This window comes from Rosa chinensis, chromosome 7 (genome assembly GCF_002994745.2).
Source record: "Rosa chinensis cultivar Old Blush chromosome 7, RchiOBHm-V2, whole genome shotgun sequence".
Lineage (NCBI taxonomy): Eukaryota > Viridiplantae > Streptophyta > Magnoliopsida > Rosales > Rosaceae > Rosa > Rosa chinensis.
The window spans coordinates 24831389-24838862 of NC_037094.1; the positions used below are offsets into that span (position 1 = coordinate 24831389).

General features: G+C 39.0%; 1 pseudogene; it reads left to right on the forward strand.

Moving 5' to 3' along the window:
- Nucleotides 1-358: 358 nt before the first annotated feature.
- Nucleotides 359-471, forward strand: LOC112181109 (annotated as a pseudogene).
- Nucleotides 472-7474: the final 7003 nt, after the last annotated feature.

A 7474-nucleotide genomic window follows, 5' to 3' on the forward strand; every position in this document is an offset into this window, starting at 1 on the left:
ACTATTACCCTTTTGTGCTTGAAGAAGCATCTCAAATTTCTTGTCAATCTTTGCTTCAAGCCTTTCAAGCTTAGAACTCATAACTCTATTATCTCTAGAAACATGAGAAACATCATATACACCTCTACCATGAGGCTCCATATCAACTCGGCCTCTAGATGTGGTGTGGTCATCTCTACCTCCTCTTCTCCTTTGATGATTATCCCATTGACCGGATTGTGTAGCCACTTCCTCACAGATATCCCAAGCGGCATTAGGACCTTTTTTTAGAAAATTTCCACCCGATGCATTATCCAATCTCCTTCTATCATCAATAATCAACCCATTGTAGAAAGATTCACAAAGAAGCCACTTGGTGAGTCCATGATGATGGCAACCTAACTCAATATCCTTGAAGCGTTCCCATGCATCATAAAAAGTCTCATTATCCTCTTGAAAGAACTTGGTCAAGCTATCCCGCATATAAGTAGTCCGATGATGTGGATAATATGCATTCAAGAAGACACTTTGCATATCGGCCCAAGAGAGAATGAATCTTGGCTTAAACTTATGAAACCTTGTGCGTGCTTGATCTTTCAAAGAAAATGGGAATAATCGAAGCTTCAAACCTTCCAAAGTTAATCCTCCCAAGTGCATAGTGGAACATATGGCATCAAACTCAATTATATGATCATATGGCCTCTCACTAGCCATGCCATGGAAAGTAGGTAGAATAGACAACATGTTAGGCTTGATCTCAAAGTTGGCATTTGTCGGAGGAAGCACAATGCAAGATGGAGCATTCACAATACTAGGACATGAATAATGGCTCAAGGGAAGCTCCTCCTCATTTTGTGGTTCTTGACGCTCGTTAGCCATATCTACTACAAAATTGACAATAAACTAGAGGGGTGAGAAGAGAATGAAAAATAAAAAGTATTATTAAAATGAGTAAATTAACAAGCAAGAAGTGAAAAAAATAATAATAATAATAAAAAATAAAAATAAAAGGTAAACAAATAAATAAAGAAACAAGAAATAAAAATAAAAGTATGCTATAAGTGACCCTAAATGCCAATTACCAAGGGATTAAGATCCAAAGACCCTAATCCCCGGCAACGGCGCCATTGACTTGATGCATATGCTCTCGCAAGCGTACGAATCGTTGTCAAGTAAGGGAAGTATTAAAACCTTGATTATCGTACCTCGGGGATTAGGTGTTGAACCTAACCGAGGTAATTAGCGCTAGAATCACTCAAATGCATACAATGAAAAATAAAAATAAAATAAAGTAAAATAATATTCACAAGGCACCAAGCCTCGGCAATGCTCGCCTTAGCTCACATTAAGCCTAATCAAAGCCACTAACTTGTAGCCCATTGAGTTATGCATAATGGAAGGTAGAATTTTGTTTGGGATTTTTGAATTGAGAATTAACTAAATTAAATGCAAACTAAAATAAAGGCAAACAACTAATTATCAAGCAAGAAATTAAATTCGGATTTCAAATGAATGGAAACATGGGAGTGTCGGGTGATTCACACTAACTCTCTTGCAAATATCGATGCCAATTTCACAAATGCATGCATTTCCTATATGTGTTGAGTCTCGTATCTAGTACCGGTTAAGGCTACTAAACCAATTTTCCTTTCGGTGTATTGATTATGCCGGTTAAGGGCACAATCAACTCTCTAATTTGGGCATTACGCCGGTCAAGGCCGCAATATCCAAAATTAGAGGCCTAGAGAGCAAGATAATAGAGACTCAAGCAAGCTTAGCTGCAATTAAGCTAGCTAATGGTCACCACACTCAAATCCTAGATGCCACAAGACTAATAAGTTGTCAATTTATCAATCTATTCATCACAATTGCCCACAACATAATTTCAAAGGGTGACAAAACCTAGAAACATGCTTCTAAGGACCAATAAATTCGGATTTAAAGCATACACAATGGAAATTGCATTTATTTCATTTAAAGCATCAATATTTACACAAGATGAGTTAGGGATTCACAACCTATCTCCCAAAATTGAACTACTCACTACCCATACTCAAATACATCATCCAATATATAAGAAATTTAGAGAAATGATAGAGGAGAGAGGGAACACAAATTAAGCTCACAATTTGCTATAGGCAAATATGAACCAAACTTGATATTAAGTCCCCACTCTTTACCAAAGCCAAAATCCCTTGTGGTGATGAAACCTTGATGATGTGAAGTGAAAGCTCCTTGATTTTCCCTTGAAAAATGGTAGAGAATGATAAATTGGAAAGAGAAAGAATGAGAGAGTAGATGGAAAATGGAGGAGAGGTCTCTAAATTCGGCCAAAAGGCCTAGAGTGTAGAAAAATGGGTCTTAAGCTTGTGCAATGTGTGTGCAAAGGTGTTTAAATACCCCCTTGGGTTCTAGGGTCAAGATTGGACTTGTACTCTAGATCCAAAGACTCAAAAACAAGTAGAAAATAGGTAAAATGAAAAGACTAAAATAACCTAATAAAAATGTAGAGAATTAGAAGTGTAGAAAACATTTTGGAAAATATCAAGAAAATAGGAGGGCAAAAGTGTAAGTGAGTGTGTGCCTAATGTGAACACAAATAAATTTCTTCATCCACATGTGTGATGTGTGCGTGTAAGGTGTGTGGTCCACTAATTATTATTATTATTACATTAATTTTGAATTTGAAATTTGAATACAATGATGTAACACTAATGGGCTTGGGTCTTCACTTGTGTGCTTCTTTGGTCTTGGGTCTCGGACTTCTTGCTATTGGGCAAAGTTGACTTGGTTGACCCAATGGTTAATCAGTTGACTTTTCGTCTTTTTGTCGAAAACCCCATTCTGCTCCAATTTTGCACAACTTCTTCCGAAATCCATAACTCCACTTATTTACTACAACATAAATAAAAATGGATTAATTACATAATAATTAGTTTGAGGATTAGCTTAATTCTAGTATTTTAGATATAATTACATGCATATAAATGCATGTAATCACATCACCGCTAATGACTACGGACATAAACGAGTATCAGAGAAACTTATTTGTCGCTCTATTGGGTTGTATGCAACCACTATTTGAGTCATTGAATCCAACCATGTCATGGGAGATGATTTATGGGATTCTGACACATATAGACTTTGGCATGACCGTTTGGGATACCCAGGTCATGACATGATGATCCATGTATTAAAGACTTCACACGGACATCCATTTTTCAGAACGAAAAGAAGTAAGAACCAAGAATTGGTTCTAGGAGCTAGACATACGCCTCATGGCGCCATGATTGTGCAAGACTAGCCACACATGGTCGGTACCGCCTACCCCTGCGGCCAATACATGGCATTGACGCCATGTATGGAGACCTGGCTCCTCTATCTACTTCTCAAAGTAAATTGTGACATTCTGCCTCAACCAAAACCTTCATTGGTTGATTATAAGGCCAATCTTTCGTTCTATAAAGCCTGTTTTTTTTAGGATCAAGATCATTCTATGCAAAGGACACTAAAAAAATAATTCCATTCTTACATAAAATCAATAGGGATTCTGTGGATCGACTCAACCAACTTGCGAACTGCTTAGATGTTTTATGCTGTTGGTTGATATGCGGACACGCTAGTCATGTGTCGCACTATCGTCCACTCGTAATGCTGCTTAAAATGAACTCCTAACCTAAATCATATGGCTACGGGCTCACTACCCGGATTATCCCGTTCAGTCAATTCGACTTGAAAATGCTAGAGAGTTTACATCGAAAATTTTCGATGACTATTGCATATCATTGGGTATTGATATCAAGTATCATATTCCCATGCACACACCTAATTGGTCTTGCGGAAAAGCCACCATTAAACGACTACGATGGTAGCCCGGATATTGGTAATGCGCACCAATATTTCCGCTTGGGTTATGCAATATCGCATCCAACTATGTTAATTCGTCTACGACTCATAGCAGCCACTCAAGTTTTATTTGCGTTACAGCTAGTGAATGGGTTCGAGTCTAATATCTCGTACTTATGCATATTTGAGTGTGCGGTTCATGTGCTAATTGCGTCGCCACAGCGCATCAACATGAGTCATTGCAACGAATGCATATATATATATATATATATATATATTTGTGTTGGACATGAGTCTCCAACTAAAAGTCCGCTATGTAGAACCCTTGACAGACGATCTCTTTTTTCGCTAGATTTGCGGATTGTCACTTTGATGAGACAGTCTTCCTGTCATTAGGGGGAGATTAGAACGTCAACGTTCAACGGGAACAATAGGAATTGTTGTGGTATGTCCCTACTATGTCTCATCTTGATCCCCTAAAAGTGACGAGATCACATATACTTGCTGCAAACATGTCCCCACAGGAGGACATGGTGCCACCCAGAGGAGATGGATACGGCACCACTACTATGGATGGTGGTATGGTGACACCACAAGGTGGCATAATGGCTTCATAGGCCATGGGTTCCACTAGAGAGCGTAGGAGACCCATAGGTCCAATGGATTCTCGCCCTAGGAAGAAAACGAGTTTGGCACAACTTGATCCATTGATCATTGATACTTAAAATCCATCTCATGAGAATATTCTGGATTGTGGTTATGTCTAAGAGACATTATTGGGGGACGCCTCAATGTTAGAGCCAATTCTCGAGAATATAGAGATCTCTACGAACTACACTAGTGTACATGAGGACGTGGAATTATTGAGACCAATGACATCGAACCTTACTCCATTGAAGAATGCTAACGTAGAGAAAATTGGCCTAAATGGAAAGATGTGATCTAGGTTGAATTAGATTCACTAACGAAGAGGAAGGATTTCGGGCCTGAGATGCCAACACCTCTTAACATAAAACCTATTGACATTAATAGGTCTTCGTTAGATAGCGTGATGAGAAAAAGAGATGATAATCTCGCCTTATGGCGTAAGGCTTCTCACAAAATGCCCCGGAATCGACTACGAGAAGATATATTCTCTCATAATGGATGTCATTGCACTCCACTACTTTGTCAATTTGGTAGTTTCCAAATAACTGAACATGCAGCTTACGAATGTGGTCACTACATATCTCTATGGGATCTAGATACGGAATATAATGAAGGTTCTTGTGGACTTCATTTACGCAAATCAAGTGGCTCTTGACCACGGAGCGCATTTGCAATGAGGGTGAAACGCTCACTAAAGTGACTACTTGATTGGGAAGGGATATATATGATGAACTATGCCCCTGCGTTTTCATGACAAGTTCTGGATTTGCAATTGTCACGGTTTATGTTGATAAACATAATTGGAACCCTTGAGAGTTAAGGGAAACCGTTGAACACTTGAAATCCGAGTTTGAGATGAAGGATCTTGGGAGAACACGGTTTTGTCTAGATTTAGAACTTCTATACTATGTCAATAAATGCTTTGCATTTTGATAAGTCAAAGATGCACTCCCATGGTCGTCCGTAGTCTTGACCCTAAGAGAGATACGTTTTGTCCTAGGGATGATGACGAAGACGTGTTAATTGGCAGAAGTGTCTTACCTAAGTGCAATAGGCGCATTATTGTACTTAACACAATACAAGACCGGACACCTCATTTGTTATGAACTTGTTGGCTAGATGTAGCCTTGTGCCAACGCAATGCCATTAGACTGATATAACGACAATCTTTCGTTACTTAAAATGTACGATAGATATGAGCTTGTTCTATCCATGCAGAGAGAAAAGAATGACGGAAGAATGAGAACGGATCTCAGTAGCCCAAGTGGCACCGTCCAAGATGCCGTGATCAGCAAAGCCGCCGGCCACCCATCCTCCTCCCTTACATCAAAACGATGATGATGTTTTGATGGATTTTGCTGATGTAGGGTATCTCTCTGACCCTCACAAAGGTCGCTCCCAAACAGATTATGTCTTTACCATGGGAAGCACTGCGATATCTTGGAGGTCTACAAAGCAGACCCTTGTTGCTACTTCTTCAAATCATGCAGAGATTATTGCTCTACATAAAACCGTGCGAGAATGCATATGGCTAAGGTCTGTAATTAGACATATTCGAGGAACTTGTGGTTTGAAGTCTACCACAGATGAAGCTACTTGAGCAAATGAAATTAGGTTTCATCAAGGGCGATAACACCAAGCATATATCGCCTAAGTTGTTTTACAATCAGCAACAACAAGCACTTCTAAATATTGAAGTGAATCAAATCCGACCTGAGGATAATGTAGCGGACTTATTTACTAAGTCGTTACCTAAATCCACCTTCGAGAAACATGTGAAGAACATCAGATTGAGAAAGTTATCCAAACTCCCATGATTGTAGCAATCGTGGGGAGATATTGACATCAGGGGGAGGTATGATGTCTACATGTTCGATCTCGAAGAGTGAAGGACGTGTTGTGCTCTTTTTGTCCTTCGACCAGGGTTATTTTTGTCCCACAGAGTTTTTGTTAACTGGCAAGGTTTTTAGTCAGGCAACGATCAAAGCGTCATCACCAAGTTTGAGCGGCACAAGGGGGAGTGTTGAAGGAAGTCGACATCATGTGTGCTTTTTCAAACTAGGGTTTTAGTCGTAGAGTTGTAATAGGAGGAGGTTCTAGATTTCCTAGTTATGTTCGGATTCTATTACATTTCATGTACTCTATAATTCCCTATATAAAGGGCTCCTATTATCAATAATACGAGATAATTCTCCCTGCAATTCCTTTTTACTACAACAGAAAATGGTTTTTTTCTTGATTGATTACTAGTCTCTGTCTTACATTATAATAGAAGATGACCCAGCACAACTTATATGACTATTGCTGAGGATGCGTATATGACTAGTCTCAGTTTTGTACAATCATTTAAAAAAAAAACAAAAACAAAATCAAAGTACATGATGTCGTACAAGGCTGGGCTCTCAACTGGAGCCCAAAGCCCTTAAGTTCTCTTCTAAAATTGAGAATACTCGCTTACCGTATTTGTTTTGTAAAACCTCTTCCCCTGTTTATTCATGAAAATGGAGAAAGCTTTCAGTCTGGTTCAGACAGTTGCAGTGGCAACAGTCTTCTCTGCCGTTTCCCGCTGGTACTTACTTTCTCTCTCTCACTTCCCGGAATTCCATTCCTTTCAAGTTTTAACAAATAATTTTGTGAATCAGGTACGGCTTCATGTTTGGAAGAGAATCTGCTCGCAGAGACCTCGGAAGCTTAATCGATTCCGATCCTCATTCCTGACTTCATTGGGTACTTCCATTCTCTCCCTCACTCACTCGCTACCCACATAGTTATTTGTTTACTAAAGAATTCTAATTGGGTTTGGTCGGTTGGGTTTAGTATTGTTTAGTGGCGGAGGGAGAAATGAAAATGTATGGGGGCCAAAAAAATAACCAAACACCACATGATCACAACATTACGGTTTCTAAATATTAACGATATTTTCAATTCATTTCATCCCCTGCATTTGCAATCAATGCATATACTACATAAAATTGATTCCCATTATACAAAAAAAGACTAG